This window comes from Rattus norvegicus, chromosome 1 (assembly GCF_021556685.1).
Source record: "Rattus norvegicus strain SHRSP/BbbUtx chromosome 1, alternate assembly SHRSP_T2T, whole genome shotgun sequence".
NCBI classification, from domain to species: Eukaryota; Metazoa; Chordata; class Mammalia; order Rodentia; family Muridae; genus Rattus; species Rattus norvegicus.
Genome location: NC_141534.1, coordinates 181,768,600 through 181,791,883, shown reverse-complemented (window position 1 = coordinate 181,791,883; position 23,284 = coordinate 181,768,600).

Here is a 23,284-nt window from a genome sequence, read left to right as displayed (position 1 = left end):
ATTGTACACTACTTAATATTGTACGCAATTCAACTGCATCCTTCTTATCCATTTGATTACTTATCATCAGCAGAAATGCAAGGAGCACATTAGGTGTGATACCTATGATTAGGTAAAGAGTTAAAAGTCAGGAAAACAAAAATGTTTTAACCTTGTATTTAGGGTTACTTCATACTTACACTGAATTCACACCAAAATCCTATGGATATTTTCAAGATGGCTTGGAAGTCTACTGAGTGAAAGAATAACCCTCAAACAGAATCAGGTTCAGTGGCTCGGAAACCTAAGAATCAATAGATACCAGCAGCCCAGCAGGTGAGACCACACCATAGAAACACTTCCTTTCAGCGTTGAGGCAGCATCACTGTTTCCTCTCCCAGGCTACATAGACCATCACAGGGACGAGAGGTCGTCTAATACCAATAAACAGTCGGGGATGCGCTGTATATGCTGTGGCTAAGTGGATAAACGATCCTTCACCATGCTGCAGAAGTCTTATGTACTCTCATCCTGCCATGGCCTCGGGAAAGGTCATGTTGACTCCTCTGCCCTTAAAGGACTCTAGGCTTGACCATGTGACTTGTCTTAGCTAAAAGGATATTGTAGCCTAAAGGCAAACAAAAGTCTAAAATGTGTTTGCGTAGTTGAATTTTGTGCTCTTGAGTTTTCTTTGTTGTCATGAAAAGAACACACCCAACCTCACACTTTACAAAATTACTCTTTGCCATATTATTCAAAATGAAATATGGAGCTAATTCTAACCTTCAGCCTACATTCAATCCCAGCCAACACTACTTGAGTTCACCTCCAGCAACTGCCCACACACTCACAAGCAGGAAAAAGAAATGCTCACAATCCCCTGACCTTGACCTAATTTGTGTGTTATTGTGACAACAGGAAAGTGCTTCATAAGATTTGGGAGGTTAAACTGTGTCTTTCTCAAGTTTATATGTGGATACCTTAACCCAACAAAGTGACTACATCAGAAGTAGGGTCTTTTATAATCTAATTAAGGTAAAACGGGGTAACAGGAGTAGGGTCCCAACTTGATGAGACTGCTATCGTTTTAGAAAGGGGAATGCTCTCTGTCACTCTCCTTTCACACAGAGAAGATTCCAGCTGTGGACAGAGAGGTCCAGGAAAAGAAGCCTTAGTGGGTTCTAACCTGGATTCTGTGCTTCTGGAGAGATGTGACACTAGAGTCTATTGCTTATGCCACTCAGTGTGTGGTATTCTTTACAACAGCATGAGCAGATGAATACAGAAAGTCCATTACGTTGGAGTAAACCTTTTCGCTAATAAGTCAATGCTTGTATATCCTCTGTGCAAAGCCTTCTAAAACTCCCTCGTTCTACTCACAGTGGCTTTATGGATGGCACCCAATTCATTCCCTTGACCTTTCTCTGTGCCAGTGCCTAATCCACTTCCATTTCCTTGGGAACTTCTTAGAAATCTGTATTCCACCCCTTCTGCCTGAAGCAGACCTCTCAGTGTGACAGGACTGACAGCAGATATCCTCTTTTCCTTCAAGACTACTGAAACACTAACCTACCACAGATGCCTTCAGCATATAAAAAATAACTGGCCACCTCTGCTCATGTGCTAGCTACTATATTAAGATTGACCTTTATTCACAGAACATATCACTTTCTAAAATAAATACATGTATTATTTCTTTTCTGTGTTCTTCTACTAACATAACTGAAAAGGAAAGCCATATATATTTATAACTATTTCCCTTAAAATTATAATTTCCGGGTTGGGGATTTAGCTCAGTGGTAGAGCAGTTGCCTAGCAATTGCAAGGCCCTGGATTCGGTTCTCGGCTCCGGAAAAAAAAATTATAAGTTCCTAGAACATTGCAGTCCTTTGATAATTAATTAATTATAAAAATTTAGTTTTTATACCTGAGTTCACTTTTAACAATATAGTACATCTTGAGATGTATTAACTTTGGTTTCTAGTTTTGGTTAATGATATAATTACAACTTCTCTCGCTTCCCTTTCATCCCTCTGAAGCCTCTCATATACTCATCCATTCTTTTTCAAATCCATGGCCTCTCTTTCCATTCCCTGTTGTACATGCATGTATGTACACATAAATACACTTATATTTGAAGTATAATCTGCTGAGTGTAAGGTTGCTTGCATATATGTTTACAGGGATGATCATTTGGTATTGACTAATTTAAATTAAAACTTTTGTTTTGATTTCCAGTTTAACTTGAGAGTTATTAGGTAGAACATTTTATGATATAAAATAATTTTTAAAAATTATACATCCAATCTTTCTAATCTACATTCTGGTACAGTGTTTTGATAAAGTTGTCTCTCCTCCTCTGAATATTTTTGTTCCCCCTTTTAAGAGGGACTGAAGCATCCTCACTTTGGTCACCTTCTTCTTGAGCTTCATGTGGTCTGTGGATTGTATCTTAGATAATCCAAGCTTTTGGGCTAATATCCACTTATCAGTGAGTACATAGCATGTGTGGTTTTTTGTGATTGGGTTACTTCACTCAGGATGATATTTTTTAGCTCCATCCATTTGCCTATGAATTTCATGAAGTCATTGTTTTTGATGACTGAATAGAACTCCATTGTGTAGATGTACCACATTTTCTGTATCCATTCCTCTATTGAAGGGCATCTGGGTTCTTTTCAGCTCTGGCTCTTATAAGTAAGGCTGCTATAAACATAGTGGAGTATGTTTCCTTGTTATATGTTGGAGCATCATTTGGGTATATGACCAGGAGTGGTATATCTGGGTCCTCAGGTAGTACTTATGTGAAATTTTCTAAGGAAACTCCAGACTGATTTCCAGAGTGGTCGTACATCTTGCAATCCCACCAAAAATGGAGGAGTATTTCTCTTTCTCCACATCCTTGCCAGCAACTGTTGTCATCTGAGTTTTTGACCTTAGCCATTCTCACTGGTGTGAGGTGGAATCTCAGGGGTTTTTTTTGATTTGCATTTCCATGATGACTAAGGATGTTGAACATTTATTTTTTTTATGCTACAGAATCTTTTTTATTGGATAATTTTTATTTACATTTCAAATGTTATTCCCTTTCCCCATTTCCTGTTCATAAGCCCCCTATCCCCTCCAACTCCCCCTTCTTCTATGAGGGTGTGCACCCTCCCCAACCATCCCCCCTTCCCACCCTCTGACATTCCCCTCCACTGGGGGCTTCCAGCCTTGGCAGGACCAAGGGCTTCTCCACCCATTGGTGCCCAACAAGGCCATCTTCTGCTACATATGCAGCTGGAGCCATGGGTTTGTCCATGTGTAGTCTTTAGGTAGTGGTTTAGTCCCTGAGAGCTCTGGTTGGTTGGTATTGTTATTCTTATGGGGTTGCAAGCCTATTCAGCTCCTTCACTCCTTTCTCTAACTCCTCTAATGGAAACCCCGTTCTCAGTTCAATGGTATGCTGCTAGCATTCGCCTGCCTCTATATTTGTCATGCTCTGGCTGAGCCTCTCAGGAGACAGCTATATCAGGTTCTTGTCATCATGTACTTCTTGGCTTCATCAATATTGTCAAATTTCGGTGGCTGTATGTATATGGGCTGGATGCCCAGGTGGGACAGGGTCTGAATGGCAATTCCTTCAGTCTCTGCTCGAACTTTTGTCTCCATATCTCCTCCTCTGAATATTTTTGTTCACCATTTTAAGAAGGAGTGAGGCATCGGTATTTTGGTCATCCTTTTTCTTGAGCTTCCTTTGGTCTGTGGATTGTATCTTGGGTAATTTGGACTTTTGGGCTAAGATCCACTTATTAAAGAGTACATATCATCTGTGTTCTTTTGTGATTGGGTTAGGACACTCAGGATGATATTTTCCAGTTTCATCCATTTGCCTATGAATTTCATGAAGTCATTGTTTTTGATAGCTGAGTAGTATTCCATTGTGTAGATGTACCACATTTTTCTGTATCCATTCCTCTGTCGAAGGGCATCTGGGATATTTCCAGCTTCTGACTATTATAATTAATACTACTATGAACATAGTGGAGCGTGTATCTTTGTTGTATGTTGGAACATCACTTGAGTATATACCCAAGAGAGGTATAGCTGGGTCCTCAAATAGTACAATGTTCAATTTTCTGAGGAACCTCCAGATTGATTTCCAGAGTGGTTGTACCAGTTTGCAATCCCACCAGCAATGGAAGAGTATTCTTCTTTTTCCACATCCTTGCCAGCAACTGTTGTCACCTGAGTTTTTGATTTCAGCCATTCTGATTGGTGTGAGGTGAAATCTCAGGGATGTTTTGATTTGCATTTCCCTGATGACTAAGGATGTTGAACATTTCTTTAGGTCTTCTCAGCCATTCCATATTCCTCAGATGAGAATTCTTTGTTAAGCTCTGTACCTCATTTTTAATAAGGATATTTGGCTCTCTAGAGTCTAACTTCTTGAGATTTTGTATATATTGGATATTAACCCTCTATTGGATGTAGGATTGGTAAAGATTTTTCCCAATCTGTAGGTTGCTGTTTTGTCCTAATGAAAGTGTCCTTTGCCTTACAGAGGCTTTGCAGTTTTATAAGGTCCCATTTGTCAATTCTGGATCTTAGAGCATAAGCCATTGGTGTTTTGTTCAGTAAAATTTCCCCAGTGCCCATGTGTTCGAGATGCTTCCCCACTTTTTCTTCGAGTTTGAGTGTATCTGGTTTGATATGGAGGTCCTTGATCCACTTGGGCTTAAGCTATGTACAGGGCAATAAGAATGGGTCGATTTGCATTCTTCTAAATCCTGACCTCCAGTTTAAGCAACACCATTTCTTGAAAATGCTCTTTTTTCCACTGGATGGTTCTAGCTCCTTTGTCAAAGATCAAATCACCATAGGTGTGTGAGTTCATTTTTGGGTCTTCAATTCTATTCCACTGATCTACCTGCCTGTCTCTGTACCAATACCATACAGTTTTTATCACTATTGCTCTGTAATACTGCTTGAGGTCAGGGATGGTGATTCCCCCAGAAGTTCTTTTATTGTTGAGGAAAGTTTTCGATATCCTGGGTTTTTTTTTTTTGTTATTCCAAATGAATTGGCAAATTGATCTTTCTAACTCTATGAAGAATTGAGTTGGAATTTTGATGGGGATTGCATTGAATCTGTAGATTGATTTTGGCAAAATGGCCATTTTTAGTATGTTAATCCTGCCAACCCATGAGGATGAGATCTTCTTCAATTTCTTTCTTCAGAGACATGAAGTTCTTGTCATACAGATCTTTCACTTGCTTGGTTAAAGTCACACCAAGGTATCCTATGTTATTTGGGACTATTGTGAAGGGTGTCATTTCTATAATTTCTTTCTCAGCCTGTTTATCCTTTGAATAGGAAGGCTACTCATTTGCTTGAGTTAATTTTATACCCAGCCACTTTGCTAAAGTTGTTTATCAAGCTTAGTAGTTCTCTGGTGGAACTTTTGGGGTCACTTAAGTATACTATCATATCATCTGCAAATAGTGATATTTTGACTTCTTCTTTTCCAGTTTGTATCTCTTTGACCTCCTTTCATTGTCTGATTGCTCTGGCTAGGACTTTGAGTACTATGTTGAATAGGTAGGGAGAGAATGGGCAGCCTTGTCTAGTCCCTGATTTTAGTAGGATTGCTTCATGTTTCTCTCCATTTATTTTAATGATAGCTAATGATTTGCTATATATTGCTTCTACTATGTTTAGGTATGGGCTTTGAATTCCTGTTCTTTCCAAGACTTTTATCATGAAGGGGGGTTGAATTTTGTCAAATGCTTTCTCAGCATCTAATGAAATGATCATGTGGTTTTTTTCTTTACATAGTGGATCATGTTGATGGATTTCCTTATATTGAACTATGCCTGCATCCCTGGGATAAAGCCTATTGATCACAATAGATGATCATTTTGATAGTTCTTGGATTCAGTTTGCAAGAATTTTATTGAGTATTTTTGCGTCGATATTCATAAGGGAAATTGGTCTGAAGTTCTCTTTCTTTGTTGGGTCTTTGTGTGGTTTAGGTATAAGCATAATTGTGGCTTCGTAGGAGTTGGGTAGTGTTCCTTTTGTTTCTATTTGGTGGAATAGTTTGGACACTATTGGTGTTAAGTCTTCTATGAAGGTCTGATAGAATTCTGCACTAAATTCACCTCATGGGGGTTTTTTTTTGGGGGGGGGTTAGGAGACTTTTAATAACTGCTTCTATTTCTTTAGGATTTGGGGGAATGTTTGGATGGTTTATCTGATCCTGATTTAACTTTAGTACCTGGTATCTGTCTAGAAAATTGTCCATTTCCTCCAGTTTTTCCAGTTTTGTTAAATATAGGCTTTAGTAGTAGGATCTGATGATTTTTTTAATTTCCTCAGATGCTGTTGTTATGTCTCCCTTTTCATTTCTGATTTCGTTAATTTGGAAACTCTCTGTGGCCTCTTGTTAGTCTGGCTAAGGTTTATTTATCTTGTTGATTTTCTCAAAGAACCAGCTCCTGGTTTGGTTGATTGTTTGTATAGTTCTTTTTGTTTCTACTTGGTTGATTTCAGCCCTGAGTTTGATTATTTCCTGCCTTCTGCTCCTCTTGGGTGTATTTGCTTCTTCTTGTTCTAGAGCTTTTAGGTGTGCTGTCATGCTGCTAGTGTATGCTCTCTTCAGTTTCTTTTTGAAGGCACTCAGAGTTATGAGTTTTCCTCTTAGCACTGCTTTCATTGTATCCCTTAAGTTTGGGTATGTTGTGCCTTCATTTTCATTAAATTCTAAAAAAAAATCTTTAATTTCTGTCTTTGTTTCTTCCATTACCAAGTTATCACTAAGTACAGAGTTGTTCAACTTCCATGTATATGTGGGCTTTCTGTTCTTTTTGTTGTTATTGAAGACCCACCTTACTCCTTGGTGATCTCATAGGATGCCTGGAACTATTTCAATCTCCTTCTATTGGTTGAGGCCTGTTTTGTGACTGATTGTGTGGTCAGTTTTGGAGAAGGAAACGTGAGGTGCTGAGAAGAAGGATATTCTTTTGTTTTACAATGCAATGTTCTAATAATATCTGTTAAATCCTTTTGATTCAAAATTTCTGTTTGTTTCTCTATGTCTTTGCTTAGTTTCTGTTTCCATGATCTGTCCATTGATGAGAGTGTGCTGTTGAAGTCTCCCACTATTGTTGTTTGAGGTTCAATGTGGCTTTGAGCTTTAGTAAAGTTTCTTTTATGAATGTAGGTGCCCTTGCATTTGGAGCATAGATAATCAGGACTGAGAGTTCATCTTGGTGGATTTTTCCTTTGATGAATATGAAAAGTCCTTTCTTGCCTTTGTTTGATATTTTTTGGTTGAAAGTTGATTTTATTTGATATTAAAATGGATACTCCAGCTTGTTTCTTGGGACCATTTGCTTGGAAAATTTTCCAGCCTTTTACTCTGAGGTGGTGTCTGTCTTTGTCACTGAGATCTGTTTCCTGTATGAACCAAAATGTTGGCTCCTCTGTATGTATCCAGTCTGTCTTTTTATTGGAGAATTAAGTCCATTGACATTTAAAGGTTTTAAGGAATGATTGTTCTTTACTGTTATTTTTGTTGTTAGAGGTGGAATTATATTTGTGTTTCTCTGTTCTTTTGGGTTTGTTGCAAGAAGATTACTTTCTTGCTTTTTCTAGGATGTAGTTTCCCTCCTTGTGTTGGGGTTTTCCATCTATTATCCTTTGTAGGGCTGGATTTGTGAAAAGATATTGTGTAAATTTGGTTTTGCCATGGAATATCTTGGTTTCTCCATCTATGTTAATTGAGAGTTTTGCTGGATATAGCAGCCTGGGCTGGCATTTGTGTTCTCTTAGTGTCAGTATGACATCTGCCCAGGATCTTCTGACTTTCATAGTCTCTGGTGAGAAGCCTGGTGTAGTTCTTACAGGTCTGCCTTTATATGTTACTTGACTTTTTCCTTTACTGCTTTTAATATTCTTACTTTATTTTGTGTATTTGGTGTTTTGATATTATGTGACAGGTGGAATTTCTTTTCTGGTCCAATCTATTCGGAATTCTGTGAGCTTCTTTTATGTTTTTGGGCATCTCTTTCTTTAGGTTAGGGAAGTTTTCTTCTAAAATTTTGTTGAGGATATTTACTGGTCCTTAGGTTTGATCTTCTCATTGTGTCCGGGGTTTTCTGGATGTTTTGGGTGAGGAGCTTTTTGCGTTTTACATTTTCTTTGGTGGTTGTGTCAATGTTTTCTATGGTGTCTTCTGCATCTTAGATTCTCTCTTCTCTATCTTATATTCTGTTGGTGATACTTGCATCTATGACTCCTGATCTCTTTCCTAGGTTTTCTATCTCCAGGGTTGTCTCTCTATGTGATTTCTTTATTGTTTCTATTTTCATTTTTAGATCCTGGATGGTTTTGTTTAATTCCTTCACCTGTTTGGTTGTGCTTCCCTGTAATTCTTTAAGGGATTTTTGTGTTTCCTATTTAAGGGCTTCTACTTGTGTACCTGTGTTGCCTTGTATTTCTTTTAATTCATGTCCTTCTTAAAATCCTCTATCATCATCATGAGATGTGATTTTAAATCCAAATCTTGCTTCTCCAATGGGTTTGGTGGAAGAACTGGGCTCTGATAATGCCAAGTAGCCTTGGTTTTTGTTGTTTAGTTTTCTGTGTTTGCCTCTCACCACATGGTTGTCCCTGATGTTAGCTGGTCTTGCTGTCTCTGACAGTGGCTTGACCTTCCTGTAAGCCTGTGTGTCAGCATTCCTGGAGACCAGCTTTCTTTCAGCAGGATCTGGGTACAGAGAGCTGTGTAATAGGGTCAGTTCTAGGTGCAGGCAGAAACAGGAAGGATCCTGTCCCATACTGCTTCTGGGTTCCTGTGTACTGAGGGCTCCAGGCAGGTTCCTTAGCACAGAAATAGTAGTCTACCTATGCTTTCAGGTGTGTCAGCGATCCTGGTGATTGGCTTTTAGCTCTCAGCATGGGCAGAGACCGGAAGTATCCTGTCCCTGACTACTCCGAGGTTCCTGTCTTCAGAGGACTCCAAGCAGGTTCCTCTTGGCCCAGATATGTAAGCAGAAGTGGTGGTCTCCCCTGAGCTCTCAGGGTTGTCCACACTTCTGAGAGCTCAGCTCTCTCCCCACGGGATCTGGGTACAGAGAGCTGTTGGACTAGGTAAGCTCTGGGCACAGGCAGATCAATATATATTTCTTATTTGAAAAGTCAACTTTCATGAAACATATGTGGGACATAAACTCAAATAATCATCACATCAAAGCTACAGAATGTTTTCATTATTACGAAATATTCTTCACACCACTCTGAAGTCACCATTCCTGAAATACTGTCCAAGAAATCATTGACCCAATTTCTATCACTTTGGACTCATTTTTAGATAAACTAGATATATAGCAGATAGATGATTGATAGACAGACAGTCAGGCTGGCAGACAGATATACAAAAGAAAGAAAAACAGACAAGTAACATGAACCCTCTTGCCTCTAGCTTCTTCATTACCATAATGTACACAAGATTTATTTATATGGTTATACAATCAATATATGAATATATGGAGGATTTGTTATGCATTAAATTTTGAAGATTTCAGTGAGAGAGGTTAAGTAGTATTCTGTTGCATACCACAGTATGTTGGACTGACTCTTGACTTGATTCCAGGTCTTGGTTACTTTGAGTGATAGTCTTATGAATGCTTTGGCAGGAACAGGTGAAGCTATTTCTCCTGAGTGAATGCCTGTGAGTTATGTGGATACTGGTCATAACAACTAAACGGACTTCTGATGACTATGCTGTTTCACATTCCCAGCAAAAAAGTATGACCTTTCTATGTTATATACCCTTCTGGTGTTTGCTGTTTTCAGGTTTTTGTTAGTTTTATTTTAATTTTAGCTATCCCTGTGCTTCTGTAACAATATATTATCAAACTCTAAATTCTAACTCTTGATGATTATCCTGTATATTTATTGACAACTCATTAGTTTTTCTAGCTTTGCCCATTTTGACTTACTGGATTATCTTCTCATTATTTACTTGTAATTGATCTCTATATTTATATTCCAGCCCTGATTCTTTTTAGAACACTATTTTTTTTCATATGCTTTTTCACATTTGTCCCAATTCTAAGTTATTCTCTGAGTAGCATGACATGTGCCACATCAAGTAAGCCAGGGAAAGGTCTCTGGACAATTTCCAGGAGTCACCCTTCTAACACCACCATGTGAGGTCAGTTGTGAACTCTCCAGCCCTGTGAACCCACCGATGATTCAGGTCCTACATAAGTATCTGACCGCATCTTCGTAAAACAGAAGCATCCTTACTGAGCCTCTCTCAGATTCCTGACACTGGGAAACTGTACAATAGAGTATTGCTATTCTGAACTGTTAAGTTTTAAAATTAATGTGCTACAACACAACAAGTAAATACCCTTCTAAACTGAGAAAACTCCAGCTCAACCCCTCAAATCTGAAAAGCACATCCTATTGAGTTTGCTGGATATGAAAATTCAAGTGCAATCTGGAGGTCATTATTTCCAGAAATCACAGATCAGAATCCTCTTACCTGCTTCCTGGTCCATAAGCCCTTGATAGGTTAAATTCAATGGCATTCGCAGATGCTACTCCAAATGAAATTAAATCCTTTTGTTCTTAGCGAGTGCTTTTTATCTGTACTATCCTCTCCTTCTGATGGCTCATCTCTTTCTATCCTGTAGTAACTGCTTCAAGTCATTCTTTCTGACTCTAAAGTCCTCACAGTAAGAAGAAATGTTTATGATCATATAGACCAACCCACATCTACAACATTTCCCAAGTCATCTTCTGGTTAATTTTTGAAAATGTGAGGTTTTCTGAGATACTGTCTTAGGTTAAGTGTTCAACTGTTTTGAAGAAACACCAGAACCAAGGCAACCCTATAAAGGACAGCATTTAATCGGGGGCAGCATTTAATTGGAGGCTTGCTTGCAGTTTTATAGGGTTAGTCCATGATTAACACCATGGAAAACAGACAGGCATGGTAAAGCTTAGAGCTTTACATAATGACCCATATGCAGCATGCAGACACACACGTACATAAACACAGAGAGAGAGACAGAGACAGAGACAGAGAGACAGAGACAGAGCGACAGAGACAGATAGAGATAGAGACAAAGAGACAGAGAGATAGAGAGACAGAGAGAAACAGAAAGAGACAGAGACCGACACAGAGAGATTGGGCAAGGCATAGGCTTTTAAAACATCAATGCACACACTCAGTGACACATCTCCAACAGGGCCAAATCTCTTAACCTTTTCCAAACAATTACTCTAACTGGTGTCCAAACATTCAAATATAGGAGCCTATGGAGACTATTCTCATTCAAAACACCACGGGTATCTAATTCCATTTCTGGATTAGTCCAGTTCTTGGCAAATCTTCCCATGACTTGATAGAGCTCATTCTCTGCTCTAGTACTTCATTTGGTTTGCCTGGGATTCACTCTTGAGCTGACCCTCCAGCTGAAGACCAATCTCCATAAAGACTGGATATTAACTGTCAGGTGAGCAAAAAAGAAAATAACTTTTTCTCTTCACTGTGAAATTGATAACTAGTCCAACCAAGTTTAGTTTTCTATGAGAAATATTAGCTGGATTAACCCTAGACTTTTATCTACCCCTTGTCAAAAAATGTGTCTTGGGGTAGGAAATAAAGTTCTTTAACTATTTTCACCCCCCAGAGATAGCTTCTGTTAGTGAAACGTTTCTGGGTATTTCTGTAGCTGCTGATGCACTGATGTGATGGGTAGAGCTAACAAATGTCTTGCCCTTGTCTCAGGCAGGGCACTGAGCCAAGCACTATAAGTCTGGACTCATCTCACTTAGACTTGCCAGCACAATGATAAGATTAATGGTTTCCATACAGAGGGGTACTTTAGGGACTTCCTGGAGAGCTTGGCTCATCTGTAGATCTAAGAAGTTCACAGGAGTGGTGTCTTGCCTACATAATCGGTGCCAACGATATGCTCAGCCTCGCACAATGCCTTTAGCATAGTCTACAAAACTGCAATGATGTCCCAGCTGACCATCGCTTCAGCCCCATTACTTACATGCACTCCCTACCACCCACTGATCTCCAATTATACTAACCTTTCAGTGTGCTACATTCAACATGATCATCCAGACACGGGGTCTTTCTACATGATGTTGCCCTAGGGTAGAGTCTCCTTATGTTGTCTGTTCCCAGTTAACTCTCACTCATTTTTCACATCACAGCTAAGCATTGTTTCCTTTGGGAAGCCTTCAGAGACTACCACCCTCATGTCTAGGTTATAGTTATTTCTTGCTGGATTTTAAAAGTTAGAGACATACCTTCCTTTCAGTAATCATTTCATTTTAACTCATTTGGATTACTTACTGTCTATTCCCAGACACTGACAGAGAGGCTACAGTCATTTTGCTTTATATTAAATTTGTTCCAAAAGTGTTGACATTAAATAAGTCTTTGTGACATAAGCAAGGATGCAATTATAACCAAAGGGTAAACTCTATCCTTAAAGGAGGCACAGGAGACTTAATTTACCTTAACTCAAACAGAAAGACTTTCAGAGAAAAAATGGTATCATATAGGGTATCTAAGTATACATAGGATCCTGTCAGTTGAACAAAACTGGATGAGTAAAACATAATAGGAATCTGAATGAAATGATAGAGGATCTATATCAATTCATAAGATATGATATTCATAAGCAAATGAAAATCATTGGTCGTTTATCAGGAAATTACTGTGTCCCATGTTGAATGATGGTGGCAGCTTCTGAAGAGGTGACTGGATCTTACAAGATTTCTATGAGACAACCAGATACCCTCTTAAAGCAGGGATGCAGATATAGCTTTAACTTAGGTGGTTCCCAGCTCTTCTAATACCCAAGAAAAAAAATCGAATCATCCCCAAACAGTGATCAAACCCATTATCTACTTATTCTGTGATCATAAGTATCAGTTGTTTATAATTCCAAGTTCTTTGTGTTTATCTGCAACTTTAACCATTGTATGAAATCAAGGGTCAGCAAACAACCCATTATCTTCCTGTATGTCTCTCTCGGGGTTGTCAATGATTTAAGAGATCCTGGGTGATTAGTACAAAAATACCTCGGGTCTCTCTGTTGTTTCCAGAAATGGTTAGATCATGAAGACTTTGGCCTAACCAGTGGATCCATCCTGTGAGTGATTCACAGTATGGTGGCGTTTTTGAAATATGATGCAAAGTGGGAAGTAAATCCTAAATGAATGAAGTATCCACTGGACGATACTTGTTTGCCATTTAGCATTGTATCTTTGTATATTTCTCTCCTTTGCTTCCTGGCCACCATGATTTGAACTACTCGGCTGTTCTATCCTCCATGTTCTGATGGACTAACAACTCTGAAATTTCAATATAAAGCTTCCTGTGTTTGTGTTAGGTATTTTACAGTAATGAGAAAGTATCTACTACATGTCCATAGGTATCATTAATTCTCATTCTCACAGTGGCTACTCCAATGCATTAAAGTTCTTAATCTTTCCACTTTCACTCAGCAAAGACCAGACCTCTCACCTGTGCAAAGTAGAGGTCCCAAAGGGATAAAGGAAACAAAATTTCCTTCAAATCTACAAGGTACCAAATACTGCTGACTAGTGGAGACACGTTAAATAAGAGAGACATGGTCCTTGGTTTCACAGGTAGATGAACTTTAGACAAGACTGACATAAAGAACTAGCATGAAATATAACTAGCGAAAGGAATGTACCGTGCAGCAATACGAAACACAAACATGGAAGACATTTGATGTTGAGAAAGAGGTACAGGGAGAGAACTGAGAGCAAGCAGTCACATACATTACATATACAGGCATATTCTTCCTCTAAGGTTGGGACTTGTCCATACCAGATCGTGGAAGACAGTTTTTAGCACATCTGTCCAACTCTGCCTTCAGTGATATTCACTGGATTGACTGGAAACATGAACTCTCTCTTGTTCGAGGTATTTATACAGTGGAAATTGACTAGCCTACAAATCTACCGTTTTGTTAAAGACAGTTACCATCTAAACATTTAAACCAGTTAAACATTAACCACGTATAGCTCCAAATCATGTTCTATAAATAGAAAATATAGTAAAGTTGGAGCACAGACAAGATAAAGTGGAAAGACCAGATTTACTCTCTTGCTTGCTTGCTTTTTCTTTGTACTTTTGCCAGTGTTGCAAGCTACTGAGTTAGATTTGTAAAGTTTTGTAAACTACATTAAGATATTAGAATTTATTACAGGACCAAAATCATGAGAAAGTAGTATGTGGTCAGCCATCAGGCCCCCGTGAGGACATAAAGGGGGAATGCAGGCGCAGAGAAAGGTGGTATTTCTCAAAGTTCTCCCAGAAAAAAACGGCATCACATAGCTGGGGAAGAGCAGGGGGTGGGAATTTTGGAGCTATCTTAGAATTCTGCATAGCAGACTCCACCCCTGAATCTAGTGATTCACACACCACCCACAGGCAATAGTCACTGCCTTGCAAAGTTCCCCAGAGTCTCATTTCATTGTAGAATCAGTTCAAAAGCCAATATCCCATCATCTAAATCAGTTTTGGGTGCCAGGGAAACTCATGGGTATAATCTATTTAAAACACAACAGTTGGGACATGGTTTTCCCTCCACTGATGGACCTGGACAACTAAAAAGACAGATTATTTGTTTTCAACACACTCATCTTGCAAGGAACACCAAGACAAACGCATCCTAATATGTAAGCATTCTATTTTAAAGTGGGATATGTATATGTATGCTCATGTATGGTGTATTCATGTTTACAAATGTGGGCACTGGTGTAGGTAGGGGACAGAGGTTGGTCGTGGACATCTTTCCCAATAGTTTTTCATCCTGTATGTTGAAGCACAGTCTCACCTTTAAAAGTAAGCTCACTGACTTGGCTAGTCCAGTTAGCTAACCTACGCGAGGAGTTCCATCCCCACTATCTGAGCGCTAGGAACACAACGAGGACCCCATGCCTTTCTGGGATGATTACTGTGTGTGCTGGGCATGCTTACTCTGCTCCTTAAACTTGTACAGCAAGTACTTGGCTCACTGAGCCATCTCCCCAGACATCCAATCATCAGAGTGTTGAGCATCCAGAAGCTTCCTCTAATTCTGTAGCTTACCCCATCTTTCCTCGTTCAAGCTGGCATTCTTTCTGCTGAAACAATCTTTTTTTTTTTTGGTTCTTTTTTTCGGAGCTGGGGACCGAACCCAGGGCCTTGCGCTTCCTAGGTAAGCGCTCTACCACTGAGCTAAATCCCCAGCCCCTGCTGAAACAATCTTTTAAGAAACTTTGTGGCCTTCTGTAGATTTTACAAGGAATTGCTCCATTATACAAAGGTGACACCCACAATAATCTATTCTCTGTCCTTGGATTCTCCTCAGTGCCTGAGGAAAAATGCCAGTAAAGATCCTAAAGACCCTCTAGTTTGATTGAAAGAATTGGAAACGCAACCCGAATCTCCTGAAAGCGCCTGCACGTGCTGATCTAATGGAACTCCAGTCTTCAGTGATTACAATGCTCCTTCTTCTCTATGAGATGTTAGCAAATATGACTGCAATCTCAGACCTCTCACCTAACCATGCTCCCCTAATAGTGAAGCTTTTAATTTCAAATATCCTTGGTCACCTAGAAAGGCTGAGATTTTCCAAATGCATAGGTCCTGGGATGATGATGATGATGATGATGATGATTATTATTATTATTACTCATATGAGATCTCCCTTCAATTCATGCCTTTCTTCTTAGGCATAAACAACAGGAAGGAAGCAAATGTTACTTTCATCATCACTTAGCTTGGGATCCCCTTTAGTTGTATAGGTATGCACATGCCTTATAAGTTCTGCTTTCCACATAACTAAAGGAGATGAATCTGCTGTGTCTTGTTGCTAAATAGTGAGGATTTTTAAGTCTACTTTCCAACAACACACTTCTCACTGGGTTTCTATGAGGTATCCTTATAAGACAATCAAATTGTGTCGTGCATTATTTTCAGACTTCTTCTAGCCTCTGCCTTCTCTTTGGTTCAGCAACTGCTGTCACTCAGCACCAGCCCATTTTCAGGTATTAAAATATGTGTTAGTCATCCATTACCACATAACAGATTGCCACAAAAGTATCAGCTTAAAATTACACATACCTGCAGCCACTGCCTTAATTCCAATTCTTATTCATGCTAACCTAGATTATTTCAATAAACTCCTACAGTCTTCTTATTATTGCTTTTTTTATTGGATATTTTATTTATCTACATTTCAAATGTTAGCCCCCTTTCTGGTTTCTCCTCCACACACTCCCTATCGCATCCCCCCTCTCCCTGCTTCTATGAGTGTGTTCCCACTCCCACCTCACTACTCTGGCATTCCCCTACACTGGGGTATCGACTCTTCACAGGACCAAGGGCCTCTCTTCCCACTGATGCCAGATGCCAGACAATGCCATCTTCCGCTACATATGCAGCTGGAGCCATGAGTCACTCCGTGTGTTCTCTTTGGTTGGTAGTTTAGTTTCTGGGAGCTCTGGGGGGTCTGATTGGTTGATATCATTGTTCTTCCTATGCAGTTGCAAACCCCTTCAGCTCCTTCAGTCCTTTCCCTAACTCCTCCATTGGAGTTCCCATCCTCAGTCCAGTGGTTGGCTGTGAGCATCCACATCTATATTTGTCAACTCTGGAAGAGCATCTCAGGAGACAGCTATATCAGGTGCCTGTCAGTAAATATTTCTTGATATATGCAATAGTGCCTGGGTTTAGTGTCTGTAGATGGGATGGATCCTCAGATGGGGCAGTCTCTGGATGGCCTTTCCTTCAGTCTCTGATCCACATTTTCTCCCTGTATTTCCTTTAGATGGGGGTAATTCTGGGTGTTTAGTGTGATCACTGTCTTAGTTCCTTTTCTACTGCTCTGAAGAGATACCATGACCAAGGCAATTTAGGAAAGAAAGCATTTAATTGGGGGCTTTCTTACTGTTCAGAGGATGAGTCCATGACTATCATGGCAGGAGTCAGGCAGGCACAGTGCTGATGGAGTATCTAAGAGCTAACATATTGAGACAACAGTCATGAGGCAGATAAAGAGCTAACTGTAATCATGTGGGCTTTTGAAACTCCAAAAGTGACACACCTCCTCCAACAATGCCATATTTCCTAATCCTTCCCAAACAGTTCAACCAACTTCAAAGTATTCAAACATATGAACATATGTGGGCCAATCTCATTCAAACCACAATCGTTAATATGGATTGTCAACATGGCAAGATCTAAAATCACTTAGGAGACAAATCTCTGGGCATACTTGTAACAGAGTTCCAGTTTGGATGACTGTGATGGGAAGGGTAACACTAAGTGTGAGTGGTGCTGAAAGGGATCCCCAAGGGAACAAAGAGCAGAAAGCCAGCTGAGCAGCAGCGTTCACCCTACTCCAACACCAGGATGTGACATCACCAACTGCCTCAAGGTCCTGCTGCCATGACTTCTCTGCCATGATGGACTGTACTCTCAACCTGTGAGCCAGAATAAGCCCTTGATTCCTGAGGTTACTTTTGTTCCCAGCAGCAGCAGCAACAACAGCAGCAGCAGCAGCAGCAGCAACAACAACAACAACAACAACAACAAATAATAATAATCAGTATGCTGAGCTTTCTCCCATTCAGGCTCTTTTCAGGTAAGGAAGAGCATGTTCTTGCTCCTCTAAAAGAAATTGCTGAACCTGTCACCTATAGTTCTTGGCACAGCAGAAAAGATTTCTCCAAACACCATCCCAATCTATATCTCCAGCTTCATCTTCACACATCTCCATACATAACTGCTAATTGAATTCCCAGAATAGCCTTTGATACCCTTGTGTCTTCATTGTGTTATATCCTCTGCCTGGATCTTCTGGGTGAAGTTATCATTTCCCCCTTTTCAGTACACATGATGCCTCTTCTGTGATGTTAGCAATGGTAGCCCACAACTGAGGTAAATGTGTCCCTTCCATTGTATCCCAAAACCACACTCTTCGAGGTGAACCAATAGCAGTAACATCATCAGGTTACTGGGGTGCAATTATATTTGATCAAATTCTAGGCTGAGGCCAGAAATCTGCAATTCCAATTTTATCAATTTAAAAGAAAGCCATTAATTCCTTGAGAATTTCATACATTTTATTTTGATTGAATTCACCATTTATCCCAACTCCTCCCAGATCCAACATCTCTCTTTCTATCCCCACCCAACTTATGCCATCAATGTTTTCTTTTTAATTTTTTTAAATATTTAAATAACTACATTTTAAAATTATTTGTTTTATGTATATGAGTACACTCTCACTGTCTTCAGACACATCAGAAGAAGGCATCAGATCCCATTACAGATCATTGTGAGCCACCATGTGGTTTCTGGGAATTGAACTCAGGACCTCTGGAAGAGCAGTCAATGCTCTTAACCACTGAGCCATCTCTCCAGCATTCTCTTTAAAATTTTATATCCATCATTTCTATCCCTTTATCTCCCCCACACACAATTCCTCCCATGTTCCCAACCTCTCTCAAATTTATGATATATTATTTTATTTATTACTGTTATACACAGCACACACATATACATGTATATATACATATATACATATATGTGTGTGTATATATATATACACACACACATACATCTGCTGAATCCATTTAGTGTTGCTCATATGTACCTGTGTTCAGGGCTGACCTCTAGAAGATTAGATAACCTATCAGGAAGCTGATAATGCTACTGGTTTGAAGACTATATTCTAAACAAGATTTACACATTACTTTGATTATAGCCCACTTTAGTTAGATCTGAATCCATGAGATTATAATTAGGAAACATTTATGTCTCCTCCCACGTACTCTAAGTACCTTGCAGAAAATCACTGCTCATTTTACTTTGTAGTGTTTGACAAAGCACTCAGCTCTTCCAGGATGCTAATAGCTTACTGGGTTTTACATAAAAGAATAATGTGTAATACCTGTTTTAAAGCTTCTAATTTAAGTATGGTGGTGTATACCATGGACCATTGAGTATGGTGGGTGGCACCTACCTCTAATCCTAGCACATGCAAGGTGTATCCAGGACAAACACAAGCTCAAGGTCACTCTCAGTATAAAGGAAATTCAAAAGCCAGCCTCTACCACTTGAGTCTCTATTTGCAAAAGACCAATCGGAATGATTGTATATTTAAAAATCGAGAGAATTTTATACTAATCTTGGAATAAAAGAAGACAAGGGTTAAAATGGGATTGAAATGGTTATGGGAAATACCTAGATAAATGTTGATGGAAGAGTTAAGATTAAGTAGCATTTTGGAAAGAAGGTCAAGCCAGGAGGCAAATACATTCCTGTCCAGATAGAACATAGGGTTCTAAACCCCTTATAGTCCCTTCGGGAAGTGTCAACAGAAGCCTGCTTTTAGTGTCGTGCTTGCATCTCAGAACAAACTCCTGAGGATCTCTTTAGATGGGATCTGAGCAGGATTCAAATTGGAGAGTGTGCTGTTGAGTCAATAAGTTACAAAGAACACAGACTGCAGCATCCTCTTTCGGAGTCCACGCTTCTTCCTGTGTTTCTGCTGGGATCATGTAGCAGGTCTTTTGGAAATAGACCTGATTTCCATCGGTGGCTCCACCTTTACTCAAATTTCTGAGATCTGCAAGTGAATTGAGTGAAGAGACTGAATAAGGAGTTGTGTTTGCCACAGCTCGTTGTGAGCATGCCTTCACACCAATGCTCTTTCTCCCCTGAGCTGAAAAGGTATAGGTTCTCCAGCAGATTAGAACATCAGGTTTAGCAGTATACAACATGGAAAAGATGGTTGGCCAAGGTAGGAACTAGAATTCAAGACTCTCGCTTCCCATTCCTGCTTTGCTTTGCCTTCCTTGTTTGGCATGTCTAGGCCAATCTCTACGGGCTTCAGCCTTCCCTTCTGTTAGATGAGGAAGCTGGTGCTGGGCACCCTCTAGGCTTCTCTCCTCCTCAATACTGTAGGATGGTGACAAAACTCGGCACAAAATGTGTGGCTTATCAAGCTCTGCTCCTCTCCTTTTGGGGTATGTCAGCCACCATCATCATGGCCTTCTGGTTCATTATCTCCACCAGAGTCAGAAGCCTATCTGGATATCAGCTATTTTTATGCTGATCTCACATCTTGATCACCTTCTTTGTGCAAACGCAAAAGGAAACAGTGATACTGTCCTAATCTTGGAGATGAACTAAAATAGAAGATGACGTGGGTCCACCAAGCAACCTACCCAGAGTCTGCAGAACTAACAATGAAGCTACAAAGACTGTAGCTAGATGAAGAAAGGACAAGCTAACTAGAAGAATCCAAGTTTCTTTCTAACTGTGGAATTGTTAGAACCTTAGTTATGAACAGCAATGGGCTGGAGAGATGGTATAGAGGTTAAGAACACTTCTTCCAAAAGTCCTGAGTTCAATTCCCAGCAACCGCAATGATTCAGAACCATGTAAAGTGGGTTCTGGTGTCCTCTTCTGTGTGCAGGCATACATGTAAGCAGAATGCTGTATAAATAATAACTAAATGAACAGCAATGGCCTTTGTTATCTGATTAAGCAAGGAGTTTGCTTTTCAATTACTTAACGAGTTCCAGAGGGTGAGGGGAGAGAGAGGAGTTCTCCTTTACCTTCTCCCTATCACTAGTTCGAAACTAGAAGGATAGGAGCCTCGGCTTTGGACATTTCTGAATTTCACAGTAGGGACAGGGACTGCTGAAGAGGAGGCCCCAGCCGCCTCACAGTCCTTGATTCACAGCTCCTCCAGCCCATGCAGAACCACAGCACCAGCTTCAGGAAGCTCTACTCTCATTTGGTGTTATTGGTAGGATTCACAGCTCAACATGAGTGGAGAAGGGAAGTTTCTGGAAGCAAGAAAAAAGAGACTCCATAGTAATAGTATGAGTGAATGTATGTGTGAGTGTGTGTGTGCGTGCGTGCATGCGTGTGTGTGTGTGTGTGTGTGTGTGTGTGTGTGTGTGTGTGTGTTGATATACATGTACACTCCAGTGTGGGTGTTTTATGTACAACTTAATATAAGTCCCAAACCAACCAGCTGAGCTATCCTTCTAGTTCTTCCGGTGACAGCGCTGTCTTAAGAAGAGAGACTCTCTTTGTCTAAAGCAGTGAAGGCAGTACCTCAGTTAGGGGCTGGTTATCAAGGAGGAGTAGAGGCACGTTATAAGGACTATAAACAAAAGTTGACAGATGAATAAATAAACACACAGAAGGTCAAATCTCATTTATTAATTACAATTTAAAAATGCCTTTATGGGGTTGGGGATTTAGCTCAGTGGTAGAGTGTTTGCCTAGCAAGTGCAAGGCCCTGGGTTTGGTCCCCAGCTCCTAAAAAAAAGAAAAGAAAAAAAACAAAAAAATGCCTTTATTTTCTGTCAAGACTGAATGTTGTCAGCTGAATTTGGAGAGGCATTAAAGGGAAAATAGAGGAAAATCATCAAATGTATATAGTCTTTTATGACAAAGCAACCAACTAAACCTGGCCGTACCCCCTATCACTTTGATGGTGAAGAGGAGCTTGACAGAACTGGAGTGCTAGTGGTGCCTCTGGAAAATCACTGTATAATAGTTTGCTATGAGTAGAAGACAGGGGCTAAAGGGGTGGCTCAGTGGTTAAACATCACTGTCTGCTCTTCCAGAGTCCTAAGGCTCAACTTCCAGCACCCACATGGTGGCTCACAAACATATTTAACTTCAACTCCAGTTCCAGAAGGGTCTGTTACGTCACCAATGTCAACAGGCATACATGTGGTACTCAGACATACATGCAGGCAAAACACCCATACACATAAAATAAAGATTAAAAAAAATAAAAAAGAGTAGTAGACAGTGGTCTTCTGGCACTGGTTCATGTAAACTTTTAAGAGTTGATTGCTACATTTTCAGAAATATCAAACTACTAAATGCCACTGAGCCATCAGTACAATTGAATTATGTAAACTTGTTTGCATATGCGTGTATGCATTTATAGGTGTATAAAGGACAGAAGACTATACTGGTGTCTTTCTCAATCATTCTTTCTTTTTTCAAACAAGTCCCGTCAGTGAGTCTAGAGCTCACTGCTGTGTCTAGACTGGATGGACAGCCAGCTCCAGGGATCTCCCTGTTTCCATCTCCTGAATACTGAGATTTCAGGTAGGTGCCAGCATATCTGGATTTCCCTTCCACCAATGATAGGGATTAAACCAGACCCTCAAGACTGAGACACACACTTTACCAACTAAGCCACCTCACTATGCCCAAATAAACTTTAAGAGATGATGATAATACTCAAAGGTTATAATTGTCTGTTAGGGTTACTATCCATCACTGCTCTTTAATTTCTGGAAGTTCTTTATGTGGATGATTTCAGTATGGAGGATACAATACAATAGTGTGCTATTCACACCAGTTCTCGACCTTCATTTAGTGATGTCACAGTGATAGCTTGGTCTTGACCACAGGAGCAGATGCACCACAAATCGGTAAATGGAACCAACCAAGGCTTGCTTTTATGCTGTTATTTTGTTTTCTTAATTGCCTACTCTTAATACTTAAAATGATAACTTGTCTATACTTAACTATCTCCAGACAGAATGCAGGAAAAGTTATAGTGGAGATTAAGGTATAGATGTCTGCAGCTGTTTCGTAGTGAATAGCATAAAAATGTAAGTAGATATCCAAAGTTTTATACGACTGTCCAATTGAACAAAAGTCAGTCACTGGCGAATGAGTGAAGCTCGGCACATCTTCACTGCTTCACTTTTGTCTTGTATTAAAACGCTGTAACCTATGCTCAGGTCAAAACCATCGTCTGTCTGTCATCAGTTACAAGTGTAGATCTTGTGAAAATCACCAAAAGTATTCTGTGATGCCTATTATCCATGAAATTTGTGACAAAGATTATAACATATCCATCATTATTTGTAAACTAGGTATTCCATATTCCTTACACATCAAACTTCATAGATACATTTTTCACAATAAACTTAAAACATGCTTTTCTTTTAGAGACCTAGCAATTAAAAATTTCTCAGAAAGCCTATGAAGTGGGGCATTAAAAGAAGGTTCAGGTTAACTTGCAAGATTTATTGAAAGTTACCAGGAGTCAGGTAAAGTGTTTTGTTCTAATCCCCTAGAGGAGCTACTGCATCTTCCTCTATGGTGTGTGTGTGTGTGTGTGTGTGTGTGTGTGTGTGTGTGTGTGTGTGTGTGTTTCTTCTAGTTGGATTAAGTACAAATGCTGACATATGTTTATACCTCTTCATGACC